Source organism: Struthio camelus, chromosome 18, assembly GCF_040807025.1.
Source record: "Struthio camelus isolate bStrCam1 chromosome 18, bStrCam1.hap1, whole genome shotgun sequence".
NCBI lineage: Eukaryota > Metazoa > Chordata > Aves > Struthioniformes > Struthionidae > Struthio > Struthio camelus.
Genome location: NC_090959.1, coordinates 11,375,544 through 11,397,359, shown reverse-complemented (window position 1 = coordinate 11,397,359; position 21,816 = coordinate 11,375,544). Strand labels below are relative to the sequence as shown.

The 21,816-nt window shown below is 40.7% G+C and overlaps 1 protein-coding gene and 1 long non-coding RNA gene across 5 annotated transcripts in view; one reads left to right on the top strand and one right to left on the bottom strand.

The window, feature by feature from the left end:
• The window catches only part of TSHZ2 (teashirt zinc finger homeobox 2), a 233,870-nt gene that overhangs the window by 103,794 nt on the left and 108,260 nt on the right, over nt 1-21,816 (bottom strand). The gene's annotated exons all lie outside the window — the stretch shown is intronic.
• The window catches only part of LOC104150036 (uncharacterized), a 101,865-nt gene that overhangs the window by 75,012 nt on the left and 5,037 nt on the right, over nt 1-21,816 (top strand). The window contains exons 3-4 of the long non-coding RNA XR_695473.2: nt 14,560-14,689; nt 16,719-16,888. This is a non-coding gene — a long non-coding RNA (uncharacterized lncRNA). The remainder of the gene's footprint in view (nt 1-14,559; nt 14,690-16,718; nt 16,889-21,816) is intronic.

Sequence of the window (21,816 nt, the reverse complement as noted above, 5' to 3'; positions counted from 1 at the left end):
GCTCGTCCAAATGAATAGTTTGTTTCTTTTGTGACAAATATTATGGCCAACAAATGCTGACTTTTGACCATTAGACATCCCTGCACTTATAGCTGTATAACCATCAAAGCACCAAGTCAGCATGAAGGTCATTACCCCAGCCAGCATCTTACTTTGACTAACTTCTCAGATATGTAAGCAATAAGCAGTTGCAAGAGATTGATATGATACTTTGTGAGTAATTTGGATGAACTATAACACTAACCCAGTAAAGTATTATAATTTTAAATGTGTCCAGAAAATAATTGAAATTCTGGTTTAGCTTCATCATAATGCACAGTGCTGGGTATATTTAACAGCTGACTAGTTTAGCATGAATATTGCTTTACAAATGAGGTCATATTGTTTTTAAGAAACAATATTGCTATCAAACATGTTTAGAAGGAAAAGCAAGAGATTATGAGTACACTTTTAACCTTTCTGTCTCTTTCTATATCTGTTTACTGTGGTGATTTAGGTACTCAGTATTGTTTGAAGGCAAGCATAGAAGGTTCTGGCATTTAAAAGAGATCCAATAATGAGCAACTGGCAGTCAGTTTCTTTCTTATTATTACTCTGTCACAAAATCTCTGTTCTACATCACTCCATCTTTGCAACACCAGTCAGAGATGAGAAAGGTCAAAACATCTCCTTCAGACATGCCATCTACTCATGCACAGTGCCATTACCCAGTTGCATACAGCAGCCAGAATTCAGCCCACACTGTGGAAAAGAGTGGAGTCCGTAGGTAGCAAAGTTCAGCAGAGGGATGGCTTTCTTCCTTCTGGCATTGATACAACCGGGTTAAACAGGGAACACCTATTCATTTTAGTCCATGGTTCTTCTTTATCCCTTGCCCTTGTGTCAGAAGAAGGGATGCCTCAACAAGTCTCCCAAAAGAATATTTATAAGTCATGATACATGTGCGTGTGCATACATAATATTGAGACACATGTGCCAGAGGAAGGTGGCACGCAGAGAGCCTGATCCTGCTTTTCACTTCTCAATGCAGTCGACAGGGAGACAGAGGCAACAGCCTTGATAAGAGCCAACTTGCGTCTCACTGAAATCCATTTTAACATTGCAGTTACCTTCTTTTAAGGTTCAGCCTGAGACAGTCCCTACTTCTTTGGGAGAGGCGTGATCACAGACAGGTGTGCTGGTGCTAACTACGGTAGCATGAACTTGCAACTATTTTCATCTGAAGTTCTGGGGGATTCAGGCCTTATTACTCCCTTAATATATTGGGCAAATATATTGCAGCATTGTCATTATCATCACAATTGTATTAATGTACTAGCCACAACACTAATACTAAAATCTTTTACAAACACGGAACAAAAAATCTTGCTTCCCCCAAAAGCTTCCAGTTTTGATACCCTTCAGTGCTATCCTTTCTCTTTCCACTTACTTTGGGATGCTCCACTACAGTTGCTTTGCAGACCTAAAGGGCTATTAATAGTGAGAATTCTAATAATTGGCAGTAGTAAGCTTTACTGTTGCTTCCACCCTGCCAAAAACTTGGACAAAACAAATCAATCCATGCCAAATGGAAAAGTTTCCAACTGGTGTGGAAAATAAATATAATTTCAAAGTATTAAGAGTATTAAAATAATAAAAATTTAAAAGAAAAATGAAAAATTATTGAAATACAAATATTAAGCTTTATTTTTTTAAATGATATCTCAAATGCTCCAAGGGAGCAGATCCGGGACCAGTACATAGATCATTTACAGATCATAATCACAGTCTCAGTGTTGCAATCCTGCTCTGTCCTAAGTGATAACTTGAATTTATCATATGCGACAATGTGTAGCAAAAAAAAAAAAAAAAAAAAAGGCAGCAACAAGAGGCTGCAGCTGCACAGGATCAGCTTTTCCTGACTCTCAGCAAGAAATAACAAGTATGAGTTATGGTAAAAAATATTCAATAATCAGAAAGGTCATTTAATGACAGAAACAACTTCTTCAGCCCAGGTATCATGATGTAAAGACTGCTGAGATGAGGGACCTCACTGGGTACAAAAAAGCTATATATTATATCCGTCATAACTGGATTTAAGGCCTGCAGGAATCCGCAAAGCAGTCTGGTAGATCAAAAATCCAGACTCCAAAATCCCAAAAGAGCTGAAAGAGTGGATTAACTGTCTCTACTATCCAACCCTATAACAGAATAAAAAAACTTTATATACTTCTCTGCATTCTTTTCTTTTTTTCCAGAGCCTCACTCAGACTTGGAAAGAGAAGCAACAGAGGGCATCTGACCTCTACCAAATTAGTCATAATACTAAGTTTCTGAAGAATAAATCCAGCTATTGCTGCAGCAGGCAAGCCAAAATATATTTAAAAAAATTTTTTTTAAGTATTAAAAGATATTTATTGCTATTTCTAGTGATCACAGCATAAGTGCAGACAAGAGATTGGAAAAAAAGGTCCAGAGAATTTTCAGTCACGGTTAAATACACACAAAGAGCAAAATTTCTCCATTTTTTTGTTTTAATTCCCACCTCTTCCATTTTGTTGCCTTCCAGGCACCAACATGCAATAGCAAAGCCAATTTCAAGCTTTACTCTTTTGGAGAGGAGCAAATATACCTGGGATGTTTATTAAGGCATCATTATATGTCTGTGTGGCATCATTTATTTTCTGTGGAAGAGACCATGCCAGGTCAAGATCAACAATTTGAACAGACAATTCATCAGGTGGGAGCAGGTGGCAAGGGCGGTATAAGAAATCACTTGAAAAGGAGTACAAAACTGAAATGGATGGAACTGTAGAAGTAATAAGAAAGTGATCAGTGAAACTACGAACAACAGAAGATAAATCAAATGACACAAGTGCAGAGCAGAAATCAGACCAAAAGGGTTTCCTTAAACGTGAACAGGGCTTCAACCTCTAGGACAATAGGTGAATCCATGTATAATGTTTTGTCTTGAAATCCTTCTCACAATCGGGAGGATAAACTGAACAGGGTTATTATCTGGGGATTCAGAAAGAATCTGTAAGAAAAAAACGGTTTAACTTCTTTAAATTTTGGTGGGAATGGATGCAGAGAGCATTTAGAAAATGAAGTATTACAACAGCTTTTGCATATTACATTTAAATGCACTTTCAAACTGTGTTTATGTTGTGACAGTATGTTGCAGGGTCTGTGTTTATGTTTAGTGCGAGACCCCCTGAAGCAGTGACTAAAATCATACAGAAATACAGAATGCTACGTGCACAATTCTGAAGATAGTAGAGATGGAGAAATGTTGAACAATGGAGTTCTAACTTGTTAATAAAAGAAGCAACTCATCTCACCCATTAACTTGACCACCTCTTGAACAGAAGCATACAAAACAATTTTTATCCAAGATTGAACTTCACACTAGTAAAATCCTTTCATTATCAATAATCAAATTATTCATGACAAAAAATCCTGCGTACCTTCCCTAACAGATTTTGAACTAAGTACTGATAATGCGAAATTAAAACTTCTAAAAATGTCTCTGATATCAGTGGGAGTTATACGAATACAAATCCGCACAGCTTTTTGATAATACACAATGAGATACTGGGTATGGACACTATGTCCTAGTTGATTTGCGAAGCAGAGAAAGTCCTTTGAGATTTTATGGGTAAAGTTGATTTGGAGCTATAAAATTGAAACACTTATTACAGACCAGAGGCCAACCACACTTCATTACAGACTGTCTAAACACTTTCAATTTATCCACTAGATTCAAATACAAACAATAACTCCCTTTAAAAGTGTTTCTGGCTGTTTTTCTTTCTCTTTCTACCAGAAGTAACAGCAAAAGAAACCCATATTTTGAGTGTTTTTTAATCTACGCTAAAATTCAAATGAAGGCAAAGTGCATCTTAGAGCTAGCTAGTACCTGCACAATGTTTATCTTGAACAACTACCAATTTGCCTTGTCTACATGGGCTAATTGCTGTATAAATCTACCAAAGCAAAGCTGGAATTTGATTAGTCTGTATTAAAAGGTGCGGGGGGGATTTTCAATAGGTGTCACACTCCTAGTTCATTGCTCCTGCACAGTCAGTTCCTTTATACTGGTGGCAATCTTTCACACAGGCAAAGAGAGGAAAATATTTTTAAAACAGGAAGATTTAGAAAGACTGAAACTGCTTTTAACTTATTATTTTAGAATTCACTACCTTTTAATACGCTGCCCTTTAGAAACAAGAGTCTTTAAACAGTCTGTGGAAGAAGAACCAGCAAAACCATCCGTCTTTCCTGTTCTCTCAAAGAAATTAGCTTAAACAAGCTAGATCTTTTGGCAAGTCACTTACTATACTACTTCCTGGTGTCTCTGGTCCAGGAGCATAGCCCAAAGGCAGCATTAATGTTCCCAGACAGCTCAGTGGCACCCAACATCAGCAGGCGTCTTCAAAGTCCTTTGCTCAAACAGAAAAGTCTTCCGACAATCTACACTGAGAAACACCGGCTAGCCTGTACTGGAGCTATGAATAGCCACTAGTTAACAGACATCACCACGGCCACTTTCTAGCAGAGCTACGACACCTGAGGAGTAGCATAGCCGAATGACATAGAAAGTCAGGCTGGACTTCTCCTGGAAGTGCTCACCTCCACTGGAACCAGCAATAGCTGGTTGGGATCTATTGAGCTTCAAGAGTTGAGGAGATAAGGCTGACTCTAACCTGGAGTGTACTTTGCCCGTACTTTGGTTTCACTGCTAATAATTTTTCTGGTGTTCATTGCATAGGAACTTTTCCATGTGCAATAGGCTAAATATCTTACTGGCGTAATTTTTTTGAAGTGAATGGAATTAGTCAGAAGAAGAATTGGCTTCAGTGTTTTATTTTTTTTGGCCCTCTGTAAAGAAGGTCTCCTGGTTGCTAGTGTTGTTTCTTTTTATCCAGTGGAGATGTGTGTGTGTGTGTGTGTGTGTGTGTGCGCGTGCGCGTGCGTGTACACGTGTGTGTATGCATATATTCAGTTTTGCTGCCAGGAAGTGCCTAAATCCTAAACTCTCTAACTGCATGTTAACAATAGTGGCAATTTTTAAAATTAATTCACATCGCTATTATGCCAAAGCCCTCATATGCCTGGCAAGTAGCACATCCAGCCTCTATATGACCCCAGCATTTCCGCAGAAGACACCTGATTCCTTTTGTTTTACCTGATAACTTTGGATACCTGTTAGTGGAGCCTCTGAACTAAACTTCTGAGGCCAGCTACACGCTGTGGAAAAGCAATCTGATTCCAGCAAAGAATGCTTCAGGACTTACTCCATTTCATGGAAAGTAAACTGTCACCCATTACTTTGGAAATTAAAATGTATTTCCATTTTTCCTCCTTTGTTATCATTAATCTAAAAAGAAGGATCAGATGATTTCCCATATTAGTTCCCAATCTGTTTCTCCCTGTGTGATTGAGAAGCAACCTCTCATATGAAATTCATCCTCCTGCCTAGCGCTTTCCCACCAGAATTTATGTTCCCCAACCAAGATCTCCTGCCAAAATGTGGTTTCACTGCTACCTATTCTCTCTTCCTCTATAAGCAACCACACTTTTTGCTTTTGTTCCTTGACATTGGTAAAAATGCTTGTGTTAGAGGAAGCAGAATTAAAGGTCAAAAATTCAAGCGTTTTTCTGTTCCACCCTGTATAAATCTATCGCTGTCAAAGAGAAGCAATCATGCCTGCAAATGCACTTTGCAGGGCTGAGAGGATCTGTTTCTCAACTTAAACTATGTAACATTTAAATATCAAAAACTTTGTTTTCTAATGAGGGAAGTATTGAGGGGGGAGAAATGAATTATATGCTTGATGTATACTGAAGGCTGGGAAAATTAAGGCCATTTCCCATGGTGAGAATGCAGTGATTTCAGTTTGTGAGAGTAAATTAAGCCTTTGGGAGAATTTGTCTTCCATTAAATTGAACAGCTAAACAGGCACAGAAGATTTTAATGTCACCAGCAACAAACCCCAAAGGTTACAAAAAGAAAAGAAACACAGTTTTCTTGTTTGGAAGTTCTGTCTCTCTACCTAGGAAAAATGCAAACTGTAAATGTATGTTGAGAAACAAAGACTCTTAAAGATCATAATTCCATTCCTATACCATATGCTATTAATGTCTGTCAACACTGTTTAGCCAGCAACTGCTGACAGAACCATATTTGCTATCTAAATACATCATAAATAAATCAGTAATGAACTGCTTTAGTAAACCTTCTGCACTGATTGGAAATACAGATCGAGTAAACAAACTCGGGGGATAGCATTTTGCAGCTAGAAGTATATACAACTGTTTAATGTCAACGACAAAGTCACTCACACCTCTCTTTCTGGCAAGACATTGAGGCTGGTGGAAGAAAATCGGAATGATGGCAAAAGTGTTTAATCAATTGTAGCAAATGTACCTGTCAGCATTCATCACATTATTTTTCTTTTTTTTTTTTTTTGACATTCAGCTTTTACTTTATGCAAATCTCAGAAAAGGGACTTTCGGCAGGTAGCGCTTTAAAATACCTTTGTACCAAAATTGAAACACTGGGCTCAATCATGTCTCAATACCAGGAAGATGGTCATCAAAACCTTGCTGAGGTTCATGAGCTTTTCAAGCAAATAGTAAGACCTGTAAGGAGTAAACACAGGCTCTGTTGACTTCTTGGAAAACAAGATACCAGATTTTGTATTAAACACAAGCATTTTATAGGCAAAGAGGCTCAATAGGAAAAACCAGGAACTAGGACTGTGTTCCAAAACAGATTCGCAACTCTGCTACAGGCTAACTGATGGTTTTGCACTGCAATTTTGCTGTATCCTTTTGAAGGTAAAGTGGGAGGTTGAGCCAGAATTTCACTTTGAGATTTAGAATACTTTCTAAGTCTAAGACTTCAAGTATTTCACAAGATGTGCTAGACAAAAAATGGTAGAAAACATTCCATGATTTACTAAAACAAAGCTCCCACATGTTGCCTGGACCAACAGCAATTCTACTTGGTGAAGGGGAGCTGGAAGTAGAATTTATCTTGCGAGGTGGGATATTGAAAGAAAAATTAGTAGTAATGCTGGCTGCCTGTCTTAAAAAATCTACTAGCACCATAAATTTGTAATTAAATAAGTATTTCTTGTCTTCCTAACTCTTATTTGCCATAGGTTTTTAGAAAGTTACTTTCTGACAGCTTACTGGTAATTAGATACCACAGCTTTATATCAGAAGAACAGTCTTAATTAAGACTGTGGAGAGATGCTAAAACTGTAATTTCATCTACACTATACTTTAGCAGCAGAGATTCTTGGAGGTCCCTGGGGGATGAGACTTTAGGCCGGAATAAAACAGCTGCTAATTTATCATGATACTTGCAATGGACAATATTAAAAAAAATAGAATTTATCTTCTAGATGGATGATTAAAAGTTTCTCTTAATCCCATCGGACGATTAAACTTTTTATCCTTTGTTCCCCCAAATTACTCCCTGCTCGCAACCCAGAAAGTCTATAAGATACAGACTGCTGTTTACAAATTCTGATTATCGACAAGGCTCACAAAGAAGTGGCAGGTGTTATTCCTTCTAGCAGGAATTAGTTGTGTATATAGAAGGCTAAAGCAGAGAGCAGGGAAAGCTGCCTGCTTGTTACGCCCAGCCAGCGGGGCGCTCGCTCTGCCCTCAGCACGATAAAACCGAATGCACCATCCCAAACGCACACATTAAACTGCTGCTCTGTATTTCTCATTCACCTGGAGTTATGTGACCGGGTGCTAAATACTGAAATGGAGACGGAAAGGAGCCTGCTTTAAGGGGAGTGTGGGCACGTATGGGAAGAGGGGTAGGATCTTATCTTCTGATAAATCAAGATATAAATTTATATTATGAGCACCTTAAGAAGACTGAGGTTCATGCAAAGGAATACAGTGTAAGACAAGGTTCCCTCTGGTGTCATTTGTTTTTGTGACAAGCTGCAGAGATTGCTGGAACAGAAGAAGTCCCAAGCTCCTAAATACCATCTCAAGTACAGTTCATGTAAAAAAGAAGAGTAGCAGCACCATCTGGATGATAAACATTCATATTTTACAGCCTTTCAGTTTATTTACTGATATATCTTTTTCTAAGTATATTTGTTGTTTGTATCAGCTTGCCTAGGCAAAACAAAGCCATACATAATTCAGGGATAAAATTGCCATCAAGTCACTGCAAAATCTAAACAAATAGACCCCAAACATGTATTTTTCATTAATAGCCCTCCATTACCAATTTCTGACACTTTGAATCAAAAATAAATAAATAAAATAACTGGAGACAAAAGAAAGACACCTCATTATTTAATGTCAATCTCCCTGGCTTTGTGTTTGGAGCAGGTAGAGGCATTGTCTTAAAAGTTAGTGCTTAACGTGACCTGGGAATGCCAGCCCAGGCTGGCAGGGGAGTGTGCGGAGAGGCAATGAGCCAGCTGGCCAACGCTGTCACCAGCCCTCACGCCTGCGAGACAAGGCTAAGCGTGGAAGCTCCCATGCCACTTAACACATTTCATTTTTCGCTGTCTTCCTGTCCAAAAAAAGGAAGAAAGGGAAAAAAAATAAAAAGAAAGGGGAGGGGAGGAAAAGAGAAAAAAAGAGAGAAGAAAAAGAACTTAATTTACAAAGCCTAAAATAGCAGCTGCTAATGGACTTTTGCACTCTTCCTTTAGTCACTGCAAGGTCACAATCAGAACTAGCCCATGACTGATTCTAAAGTGAAACTCAGCTCTTCACGTCTGTAATGGACATTAAAAAATCTGAAAGAGCTGGGACAAGAAAACAGAAAAAGTGACATATTTTATGGATCCTTGAAGTCCTCCAGGTTCTCAAAAGGAACTTGGAGGGTGGAGCAATGCCCTGCTATTTTATTGTCCCTCGTAATAATTATTGCATTACAAGGAACAATTAATTGTATAGATTAGTCTAACTTCATCAATTTTATGGGCCATTTTATTGTTATTTTGCACAAAGCTGCTAAAGCACAGCCCTCCTGTTCCATCCCTGTGTTTAAAGGGTTAAACGAGATGAGTGACAGCCTTTCTGCATGATTTACAACTTCGAGCCCTGTAGTGAAACCAGCGCTTGATGGATGATCCTGAAAGACGGAGACTAACCATAAATCATGTCTTTGAATCATTGACAAAGATAAAGGAGAGAAAGAAAAAGCACTGGCATTGACATTCATTCTCCCAATAATGTACATTGACTAGTTACAATACAGAACCTTAATTAAAAAAGCGAACTCAAAGTAGTCACCTCAGTGTAGGGATCGCACCGCTCGGGAAGGCTCATGAAAATTACAAATAAAAGTTCAAGCCACAGCCATGATAGGTTACCTCCCTGGGAAAAACACTCGGATGTGCACTTGCCACAGCCCTGCGCTGGAAAAGTAAAGCAGATAAACCCTGGTTTTAACCGCCTCATAACTTAGAACCCAGCTTTCTTTTATTGTGCCTGTTCTTAATTTCACCTTACTGTCGTTAGAGCTGGAGGCCCAGGCAAGATGAGAGTCCTGTTGTTTTAGGCACTGGATATATTATGCAGAGGTGCCAATCTTTACAGGCAAAACAAAGAAAGCACTATCATCTCTGGCTCACAGGAGAACCGAGGCATGGAGAAATAGAGGGACTTGTTCAGGGGCTGTGTGGGCTTGATGAGTTTATGAAAGGGGGGATATGTTTGTATGTTCATGATATGCCCAGGCATAGAAAGGTGCTAGAACTGATAAGGAACTTCACTCTATTCAGCGTTTCTAAATTTACGGTAGAGGTGGGAAGCAAACTCCAGTTGCCTAAGTCCCAGGCCAGGAAGAGGAAATCATTACTTAATCTCAGCTGCCACTCTTGCAGGCTCACATGCAGGCAAGGAGCCGTGGAAATATATGACCTAGCATGTCGAAACACAGTCATACTTTTAATATTTGCATCCCAAAAGTTTAGATTTCACCGTAACCTTTCAAAACAGGTAGAATGTGACATGTTTACTACTGCGTGAGGAATGGGAGGAAAAGTCAAATATCACAGCTTCCAGCTAACTAAATGGAGGGCTAGCAGGATACTGAAAAAGTTAAAGGCCAGGTTAAAACCTGTTAGGGAGAACAGATGGTACCATCTATGATGGCGCTCAATAGTCCTATCTTTCTATACAAGGAAGAATGGTAGACTCCCAGAGAAATCAATCTGAAGTAGTTTTGGAGAGCATCCATTTTGTGTCTGCAGATGCAACAAATGAATAGGCCAAAGGGGTGACTTTCTGAATGAACCGGTGCTGAGGCACACAAGCACCTCAAATACCAATCTGAAAGCGTGCAAATAAACATGAGTAGTGAAAAATACAAACAGTCTGGGAGCAACTTGGGTTTTTGAAAAAGGTCTCACCTAAACAAAAATAGTAAACCCCTAAATAGCAGCTGAGGAGAGAAAAGGAAGAAGAAAGAAAAAAGGAAGGTCTAAATATACATGTTAGTGCTCTCCCATAGTGCTTAATTCTTTAAAAAGAAAGCCACAGATTTGATGAGTTCACATGCTCATGTTAGCTGAATGCAGGGGTGGATGAACTCCCAACCTTTTCAAGAATTGTGTTTTTACCGAATCTTTTTGATTTGTCAAAGTTCTTTGAGTCTCTTAAATATTTAACAAAATATTAGGATTTCCCACGTGGAACAATTAAATTATAAAAACAAAACAAAACAAAATAACATGGGACACTAAGCAGACTTTTCTAGGAAAAGGGAAGCCCCTTCTACCAAGCAGAGGGAACAACTGCATAAAACACCTAAGAAGGCACAAGTGGGGACATTTCAGAAGGCACAACAATAGTAATACATTACATTTATTTATTTGCATATATTAATTCCTGTTCTTCCCTATTTCTCTTTGCCAGGTCTTAGCTATCCATTTTCTTTACTCCTTTTTCACTTTCTTTAGGTGATTATGTAGATAAGCACGTTTTATTTAGTCTGTGTAGAAAATCTAAGGATTCTACAAAGCATGAGCACTCACTTTTGCATAGGCAGCAAAACCAAAGAGGTACATTTTAAAAATTATGTGATGATTTTCAGCTCCTTCCCTGCAATTCACAAGCTTCCTTGGCTGTATTACTCATTACTCAAAATGTTTTCTGCAAATAATTCTTAGTATATCATTTTGTCATAAGTATTTTGTTGCAAGTTCTCAATTCCAGAAACTCACACTAGGTACACAGAAGTTCCTTTTTCCCTGATTGCATGAATATATATCTTAGCTTTGAATTTCTAGTGCAAATATGTTGGATTTGCTATTTGCTTTCCATGAGTATTTACTGAAGTTTGTTTTTCCAATAAATAGTCCTATTGCAAACAATTTCCTAAAATATTTACCAGCAACCAAAGAGGAGTGAACACAGTCCCTTATTTTACCTTCTTTACAAATTTGAGCAAATGTGCAAGGACCTCCATCCCTTTCATTCCTGCCTCATGTCCCTCAATTTTAAGTTGAAACTCTTCCTCTGTATTATTAAAAAGATTTCCAGTGCAGCTCATGAGAAAGCATTTCCTTAGTAGCAGAAAATTTTGTTGCAATTAAAAAAAAAATCAAAATTTTGTTGGGAAAGCCTTTTTTTAAGCAAAAGACAAAGCAGGGAAGAGAAGAATTGAAATTTTATTTTTTGTATGGAAATAGAAAAGTTCCCCCCCAAATAGTTGATAAAGAATAGCTGATAGAAACTGAATTCAGCTGTCTCCAACTTCAGCCCCTCCTGGTTGTATCCCGCACAACGTATCACAGTCCACCTGCTTTCGTAATATCATTGGGCATCACAGGAAATCTTGTCTGACTGATAGTGTAGTATCTAAATAGTGGGTCACCAGTGCACAGCCAGTGGCTTACATCAGGAGATAAATATAACAGTAATACTCCTGGTTTTAAAAAAGTCAAATGTGGTCTAGAGCAGGAGATCTGATCTCAGTTTGCATGCTATTGCTTCTTTCAGCTGAACTAAAATGGCCTGATTTCCAGTGCAGCTGGCTAGGTTAAGGAGCACAACTATACTAATTGTATCATTTCGCTAAATCTTGAGGTGATAAAGAAGACAGACATTCAGCTGTCACAGGAAATGACCCTGAAACTAAGTGAAACCTTCCACTAAGAAGCACATACACCTTTGTTAAAAAGTGCTGTAAATGCACAGCAGAAAATGTAACTCACAGCTGTTGTCAAGGAGTGTGTGTGTGTGTGTGTGTGTGTGTGTTGTACCCCTGGAGACATTAGAAGGGAAGCAACTCCAAAGCTGTTTTCAAGAGGATTTGAGGCAATGCATAAGTCAATCCTAATTCATAAGGATGCCGGCTGAAGGGTAAAATTGGAATGAGAGAGAAAATAATCCACGTGATGTCAGATTAAGGGTGAAATGCTGGTTGAAATCTACAAAGGTGCCTGGGAGATGCCTCGTGAGGACAACGGTTAACAGCAGTCACCTTGCAGGTCCGAACCAGACTCAAGGGTGTGATTGCCAATGGCCGGCTCGGGACAAACTGAGCAGCAGCTCAGCTCCTGATTCCCCTGGCTTGATGCTTCGAGGAGGGTGATGTACCTCCTTCCTGCGCCCCTTGCTCATCTGCCTCAGCTCCTGTCGCTTTCAGCAGGTCTACCCTTGGTGGCTAGAGGCAGGAGGTGTCCTGCAGCCCAGAAGATCTATTAGTCAAGTCCTCTGCTAGAGCAGAGCTGGAGCACGCAGTCCCTGCTGCACGGAGAGGTCTCTAAGAAGAGTTTAGTTAATTGGGGAGGCTATACAGAAGCACTGGGATGAGGAAAGAGTTAATACACTAGGTTTGAACATTTGACAGAGAATACTTATGTTTAACCATTCATAACTAAACCACATCAATTTAAGTGGATTCCATGTATTTCTGACTCTCACATTAATCTCTATGCAGAGAGAGTGTCTAAATATTTGTCTCTTTCAGTTCCGATATTGTAATTCTCTACCAAAACTAAGGGGAATCCCTTCTTTTGTTTTGGTTTTTTTTTTCCCTTTCTCCTCTCTCTTTTTTCTACATTCTTTTCTTTATTTTTCTGGGTAGAAGAAAGTGGTGAAAGGCTTAGGATGAACATTTAAGGAAACAGGGATTTAATAAACCCAGTGTTTGGGTACATCACAGCTTTTATGTTGGCGCTGAACTCCACATACATTAAATCCACATCATCTATCAATCTTACAGTTGCATGTCACTTATGAAAATCTACTGAGTATTGTTTTCATCTCGCCTTACAACAAGCAGCAAAGCCTCATGAATACTGAAGAGCATTGTAAATACGGCACATCTTTTATTTTTAAAGGTCTAGACAGTTTGGAATGGCAAGATTTCTTTGTTGAAAATTGCAGCTTAAAGTAATAATTCTCAAATTCCTCCTCCCTTATTTTTTTCATTTTGTGTGCAAACAAGCAGAAGCATTGCTCTATATCATTAGTAACACCTACAATGGTGCTGCTGGTGCTGCTGCAAGTTCACCACAGGAGTACTCTGCCTGTGCTAGCCATTAATCCAGCCTGATGTTGGTTCAAGTGTGATATTATTATTCAAATTCCATCCCACTAGGAAGCAACCAGCTCTGAGATGTATCTATTCATTTCTACTACTTTATTGAAATCTGACAACCTGCTTTTTCTACATTTTTGAATACCGCAACTTTACGACCACACACTGCCATCACCTTACTCTTATTTGCCTCAATAGCCCTCAGTAGTGGATCTGGCTGAGTTTAATAGAACAATATTTTACTGCAAGACAGCCCCTTTCACTTTGAAGAATAAAGCCTCATTGAAATTCAGTCATCTCTGGGACTGAGAGAGGAACAACTTTGGTGAACAGGGACATTGTGGCCGTGGACACAGTAGGAAATGTCTGTTTTTTGAAAAGCGCAAAGTGACCTTTAACGTGCACGCAAACCAACTGGGGCTGTGAGGTGTCATCCAAAAGACCACTGCCACCTATTATGTGAACCTCAATCTGGGCTAGAAAGCGGGTAGGAAAGTCTCCTGAGATCATGTTACACTTACAGGTACGGCCTATTTGTGCTGGGCTGCCTTCTGCTGTCAGAAGCATCCCTCTTGCAATACTTTTACATATACAGTGCCAGGCACAGACAGGAAAAGCAGGGAGGCATGATCGGAGATGTACAAGGAGCTGACTAAACCTTCTCAAACAGCCACAGAGGCCTGGATTTGGCTTGAATCGCCATGCAGGTGAGGGATGGAAGAGTTTCAGTGTGGTTCTTACTTTACACAGACCCAATAGTTTCTGCATACCTTTGAATTCTCATTGCTTTTTTTTTTCTTTTTCTTTTTTTCCTATTTGCTTGTTATTCCTGTTACCTGGTCAGTCCTACAAACTCACACATTTGCATTCCACAAACCTTCTCCACAGTATGTATGGCTTACCATAAGCTAAGAATTAACAGGAATCTCACAAAGCCCTCCAAAGACTTGCTGTAACTTAGTGTTACTTACAGGACTAAGAATCACAGAACTGACTTCTAACCTTTCTGTTAGTTTCTCTTTCTATTTCCATGCCAGGAAAGGTAGCTGCTTCTTTACTCCTACAGACACAAAAGAAGATCACCCCTGCCATCACACTGTGAGCTGCCCTGAAGTGTGAGCTATTTCAGCTGTTGAGCAGCCTTTTGTGACTTCTGAGAAAGAACCGGTGGGTGCAATGTGCTGCTACTTGTTCGGGCAATTGCAGTTTCAGTGGTAGGATTAAGAGCTACCGTTTCAATCGGCTAGAGGCAGGCAACAGCAGTCTGAGCTCTCAGTCATAGGTTATCATATTAATGAAGGGCACGCTAAGGCTCAAGGGCCAAACAGGACATCTTCCTGCTAAATCAGAAGCAACACAAAGTGTCCCAAAGCTGTACTGAAGGCTGCCCCCATTCAAACCAGCTGTGAATGAGCACGTCGTTATTAAAACTGACATGTCAAACCAGTGAGAGAGAACCTCAGTGTATTACACATTCCCCTGTCTACCTTTGTTTGTAAACACTGGCTTGGGACAGGCTTGAACTCAGTTTGAGACAGACCTTGGTAACACACTGACTTTGGCTAAACTCAAATTTTAAATCTAACTTGCTGGACTCAATGGAATCTGGGTTTGAACCACCCACAGGTGTGATTTTAGTTTTGTGAAACCAAAATTTGACCGAAGAGGTTCTGCAAAGTCAGGAGATCACTTTTGTCTGTTAGAGGGAAAAGGAGCACTAAACTATTTCCAGGCTTCTGGCGGTTCAAATGAAGTGCAACCAAGGTGCAAAACAACCCTGAGTTTTGAGTTTGACAAACAGATGTGATTTCATGAAAGCAATACCAAAACCTTGAGAAATGTAAGTGATGAAGAGGGAAGGAATGTAATGAGTGTGCTGCCTCCCTCTCTCCGCAATCCTGTAGACTCCAAGGCACAAACACTGTCCTGGCCTGATTTCCAGAGGCTGGGGTGCGGCTGCTCACTGCATCTGAAAAGCAGACCTTTTGTTTTGATCTGCAAAAAATTTGCACGTTTGTTAGTTCACCAAAGAAATCTAATCCACCTATTGTCCTCTGGTCTTTCTCGTAAGATCCTTGTATATGAATAGAATTGCTTTTAAAAGCATCTCCCCCCCTCACCCCCAGCATTTCCCGTCCTCTCACCTTAAAAAACAACTCTGAGAACTTGTCGACCAAAGCAGCCATGTGGAGCCAGAATTGTTTCAGTTTTACACAGGGCCTTTGCTCACATCCTGTCGGGTGTTAAAAATCCCTCAGCTGCTTTGCTAGGACCACCCGGCTAGTTCTGAACCACATCTGACAAAATGATACTGTTCACTTCCAGAACCCATCACACAGTTATTCTTGGATAAAAGGTAAAGCAAATAGCAGCCAACTGCTCACTGCTGCAGAAACAAAGACCATCTAGCTATTTATCAAAGCTTCAGACAACCAGCTTGCTTTAAGCTCAGCCACCTCTCCCATTACAGCTTTAAACGATAACACACTATAATATCAGAAATGACAAATGGAACCAGGGGCCTAACCTATACACAATCAATACCTGCTCTGAAATAAGAACCATCTTCAAAGTATTGACAAAGGGAGCCGGAATACATATAAAACTGCAATTTTTTCTTGAATTGTTTGGTATGGCCACTGTCAACATTCATTTGTCCATGACATTTTTTTTTTTTTCCCATGAGAGCAGTAAAACCCTGGAACGTGCAACTATTGCCAAGCCGTTATAGTTGCCCTGTGTCTACTGTTTATTGGAGGGTAAGAGGAAAGGGCCAATTGCAAGTGACTTCACCAGAGCCTTCCTCAGCAGAGTAGAAATAGTTATGCTGCCTGCAGAGCAATTCTACTTTCAGTTTTAAATTGAGATGAGTTAAGAAAAATTTAAGATATCATCTGCTATATTCATTTTGATGGTGCTCATCCAGCTTGGGTTAGAAGAGCTTTATTTAAACTATACCCATTAACCCTCTACTTGAGCAGAATAAAGATTCTGTGTTTAGGTCATAAAGATAAGGACCTTCCTCCGAAGGATTGATGAAGGAAGCACCTTCTGGGCCAGCTACTTCCTCCTCCTGAGTTTAATAATAATACTTTGTACTTTTATAGCATCTTAAAGTGTTCACCACATTTCAGATATTCTATGCAGAATTAATAACAATTCAAAGTGCTCTGCAAATGCTCATATCCCCTTACAGATGGAGAAACTGAGACAGAGCCAAGTTGAATGGCTTGGTGAAGGTCACGCAGGGTGTTGAAACAGCTGGCAATAGAAACCAAGTCTCCAGAGTCATTGCTTGAAGCACAAATTCGCTCTTCTCTGCTGCTCCATTTGGCCAGAAAAAAAGCAAGGAGTGATGAGATGAAGGTGAGTTGTGACAGGAGTTAATCACAGAAGAAAATCATCTCCAGATCAGCAGTGTGCAGTACAGGAAGTATAAAAGCAGGGACTGTGGTCTTGGTACTAAGGAAGCACAGAACTGTCCAGCAGAGTCCTTAGCAGCATTAGTAAGAAGATGATGACCTTTCAGCTTTTTCTAGAGATATAACTAGATATAACTAATAGGATAAGAAATAGTCTGTTCCTGGAGAATGACAATAAAGAGGAAAAAGGTTGACAGAGCCTAGTAGTACGGGAGAAATTGAGGCACAAAAGTAACTTGCCCCGGTCACAAAAGCAATATATAGCAAACTAACCCTGAAACAGAGCCCAGGTCATATCCAACACCACCGGCAAGACCATCTTTCCCTCCAGCACCAAAGCAGATGTAGAACATCAGATCCATGGCGTTGGCGTGACGAACTGGAAGACCAACATAATTATCAAGAGACTCTGCTTGTTTCTTGCCAACTGCCTCTTGCCAACTCAGTTTTTGCGAAACTGAAAAACATACCTTAGAAAGGGACAAATTTGGCAAAGTGGCTATATTGTGCTCATCAGTGCTTTAGAAACTGCCTTAAGTATGTGTTCTTGAAGGATACCCTAAAAAGTGCAGTCCATTACTGAGTGAGAGGGATACACCTTAGGCAAAATACTTTGTATAATAAGATGTTAAAAAAGTAAAAAGGGAAGAGAGTGGGGCTTGGGGGTTCCACAATACAGGAATTAGAGCTGTGGAGCAAGTCCATGGGCCTGGCCTGGGGCCAGTTACTTCACCTCCCTGCGATTCAAAAAAATCGGAGCAAGTTTTTAAATAGCTGGCACTCTTTCTTTAGGCCTTTGAAGTTCTTGGGTGGGAAATGGTATTTATTATTAGTTGTCATTAGTGTGTAAATAAGTAAATACACCCACTCCCCTTTTGGAGGCAGCACGAAACAGGAAAGAACTTGCTACATGTTTCTCAGGAAAAAAAATGCTGATTGCTCCCGCATTTTACCCTTTCATGTAGCACTAGTGACTGTTCTGTTTTGCAGGGATTATTTCAGAAAGATTTTAGTCTGTACTGGGATCAGGCCGGTCTCTGCTTTGATAAATGAGTTGCCTTGGATAAAGAGCAGCACAAGGAAAAGGTAGGAGGTGGCAGGATGTTCCACACATGTCACCCAGAGCTGCGGGTGCTTCCTCGGGGAAAGGCACCAGATGCCCCACTAGATCCGAGGGGAGAGCTGTGCGGCCGAGCCTGCTCTGTGCCGGGGAGCAACCCCACCACCGCTCGCGCCAGGAGCTGGTGTGGTCTGGATAATGCGTTCACAGCAGGAGGAAGGTATAGTGACAGGCCAAGTTTAATATTGATTTTAGAGCTGCTGGATAGATTAGGCCAAAACAGACAAATCAGTTAACCCCTACATGCGGAGGAGTCAGCAAATGTGCTGGAATTCGCTATGCAGGACACCCAACTCCTCCGCTTTCTCATTGGCGTGAGTCTGTGGAGGGGACGCTGCCCCATTCGCTTGGTGCACTGGTGGCACCGTTCAAGCACGGTCCTCCTGCTGCAAGAGCCACAGCCAAGCCTCAGCCTGTCCTTAGCCATTGGATTGATGAAGCAGCTGAGCACAGTGACGTGGCTGATCTTGATCATGCCAGGCTGGCGGATGCTTTCCCCAGCAGTAAAGGATACCTCTCACTCTCTAGAGGGAGGCTGAAAAATGGTTAGGAAACTCCCAGTCTGTGAGTCTTTCGCTATAGAAATCAGGCCATTAGGCTGCCTTGGACCGAGGATCCAAGAGGAGGAAAATATCTTTGTGCTAAAAGCTGTATAAAGGTGTTATTATCATTACTATTAACTAGTACAGTTGTTGCAGTACTGCAATATACCTACTGCGATAGACCTATTTTCTAGTAGCTTGGCATGTAACAGTGAGTTAGGTTTGTGCCCTAAAGAAAATGCAAGCTAAATTAGATTAATATAGAGCAGTAATGTAATGAATATAAGTTTAAAAGAGATGAAAATAATACAAATCGCATTTTAAGAAACCTCTAAAGAGTAGAGCAAGAGTGCAGGCAAGTATCATACCAGAATTTTGGAAAAAGGGATGGAAATGGAATTGAAAAATGGAAAACAAAGGTCACAGGGGGAATGTAGATACAAAAAGAGGGCTAAGTTTTCAAAGGTATTTAGGTGGGTTGAGATGCAGGTAGAGGCTTAACAGCATTTTTTACAAGTGTTTAAGCAGGTTAAAAAGGAATCAAAGCTTTAATCTGCTGAGGTTCTTTTGAAAATCCCACCAGGGTTTCATCTCAAGATGTGTAAATACCTTAAAAAATCTGGCCCTGATCATTCATGGAAATTGATTTAAATTCTAGGATAAGAGTTACCTTGCAGTCAGTCTGAAGTCTCTATGCAGTTCTCATATTAAAAGAAAACGAGCAAGGAAAGCAAATAAAACAAGGGTATTTGATAAAGCAGTTCTTTCATAAACACCGTTAAAACAAAGATGCAAACGCAGCCATGATCAGTGATTAGTTTGCTGAACTTTGAGGAGTTTGCCCAGATGGCAGTATGCACACTCAAGTCAAAAACTTCTGTGGTAAAAAAAGCCCAGGAAGGGAAAAGGATGGCCGGCATCTCATTTGCCCCTACTTTTCTGCGTGTGCTGCTGATCAGAACAGAAGCTGATTAAGTACAAAACTCCAAAAATAGATTAAGGGACACAAGAAGAAAACTCTTACACTCATAATCTACATGCACAGCCTAACGAATCCTACTCCGATATGCATCTACCTCCTGACACCCTAGGATTCTTTTTTTTTTTTTTAAGCTTTCTCTGTGAATGAGGGCAGGATCTCAAGGGAGATATGGGTTTCCTATAATATAAAAGATTCTTGATAACTACATCTAGTAAATAAAATGGGCCAGCACCAGTTCTCTGATACGGCATAGCCAAACTCTCCTCCCTTCCGGACAGCATGACCACATCCGCGTCCCCCACGGGGAGTATGTCCCTGCCGCTCCTACCCCCTATCTCCACCTTGGCGTTGTCCTCGCGCGGTTCCTCCACAGCCAAAAGGAGGCACGTAAGCATCTTGCTGGTCGTCTGCAGAAGCACAATTTAGCCCTCAGTTTGTTAAAACAAACACACCAAAAACTAATGCATAAACTATCCCCAAATTCCACAGGCTAAAGCAGATGTAGATCCTTGCAGCAGATACTTGATAGCAAAGTGAGCCTCAGCGCCATGTGATGAGGCAGTTGCTAAGGTAACTACTTTTTTTTCTTTTAGAGAAAAGCCAAGTAAACAAGCATGTAAATAGACTTAAGAGCCACGTAAATTGTTGGTGAAGCTGTTCTGGTTACCTTGACGATAAAGTATCACTCTTCCAGGATTTAAACTTTCTTTGGCATGTAAAGAATATAATATGTTGTGATGTCAGGCAGCTACAATTGGATCATCCAAGGTTTTGGACCAGTCTTCTCTCTTTTAGCATTACTCTTCCTTGCAGCACGTGAAGGCATCCCATCTAGCTAAGGCACACGATGCACAAAATTGAGCATTGCTCTGTGTTGCCCGGCAGGCTACTCAACAAGGCAGTGACTTGTTTATATGTGCACTAAATCATGAAGAGGATGGAGCAGCTGTCCCCTCATTGAGCTTTGATTGTATCTTTATTAATTAGAATAATAGTAGTTAAGTAGCACTTTTATGACCTTAGAGTCATTAATGTGAACTAAATTTTAGAAGCATTGCTTTCCTAGCTTTCCTTTTACAGGCAAAGAAACAGATATGGATAGACTACCAAATCTGATGTTTAAACGAACAGTGTACTCTCCTGATCCCTTAACCTTGGCTTTGACCTCAGACTCATGGGAATCACTTCCATGCAGGATTAACTATACTTAAGGGATTCCATAAAAATGGTAGCCTAAACCGGCTCTATAGACACCCTACAAAGCAATTTGCCACAGCCGGGGCAAACTGCATGTTTCCTTCTCTCACTCTCTGAACGGAGCCGTGGCTCCACTGTTCTGGTCGCAGACCAGATCCTGCCCACCGGCACAGCTTGTACCCAAGGAAGGCAGCAGGGCTTGCTCTTCTTGCTTGTTGAGCACAGCAGGGGAGTTCCCGAAATGAGCTAATCACTGGAAACACCACCTCAGGGTGGTGTTGCCATGGGTATGGGAGAAACATTGACTGCACACCTGGCACAAGCACTGACTCGTTAGCCTGAGACTGGCTGACGGGCAATGCCAGCTCGCCTTCCCGGTATTACAGATTTCTCCGCATGCTTTCCTTGAGCTTCCAGGACGCAGCACGGGCTACTCAAAGCACCGAAATGAAAGGCCATGCCCTCCGTAGGCACCCTTTCTCGGCCATTCAGCTAGCACGGAGCGATGGAAAGTGCAAGGGGCTTTTACCCTGAGCCTTTTAAGTTTTCCTGATATTGGGGCTGGTGGTTGCTATTGCAAGAGCAGAGCCCCCTAGCCTCTAAGCAGGAGCGTGATCTGTTGCTGGCACGAATGACACCAGGCAGCATAACTATTTCAGCCCTGCCAGTCCTCAGCAGGGGTCATGGCTGACAGCAGACTTAATAAAATTGGTTGGGGTTAGGTGACTAAAATGAAACATCTCAGCTGAAAAAGGAAAAGCAAGACTGAGGCTCATTCAACAGCTTTCTCCTCACATAGTTAAGGGAGAGCTTCACTACAATTGACAGCTAATTCAGTACACATCTCATAATATATTTTCTCACCAGCTATATGACAAGTCTGGTGAACAGGATGCAAATGAACACTTAGGCAGGTAAGTTCCTAATGTCACGTTAAGACTCAGCACAGCATCACTGTCTTCTCCATCCAGTGGACAGGTTACGGAGCAAAGGAGCAGTTGTGGGAAGGAAACAGCAGGATGGCAGAGGAA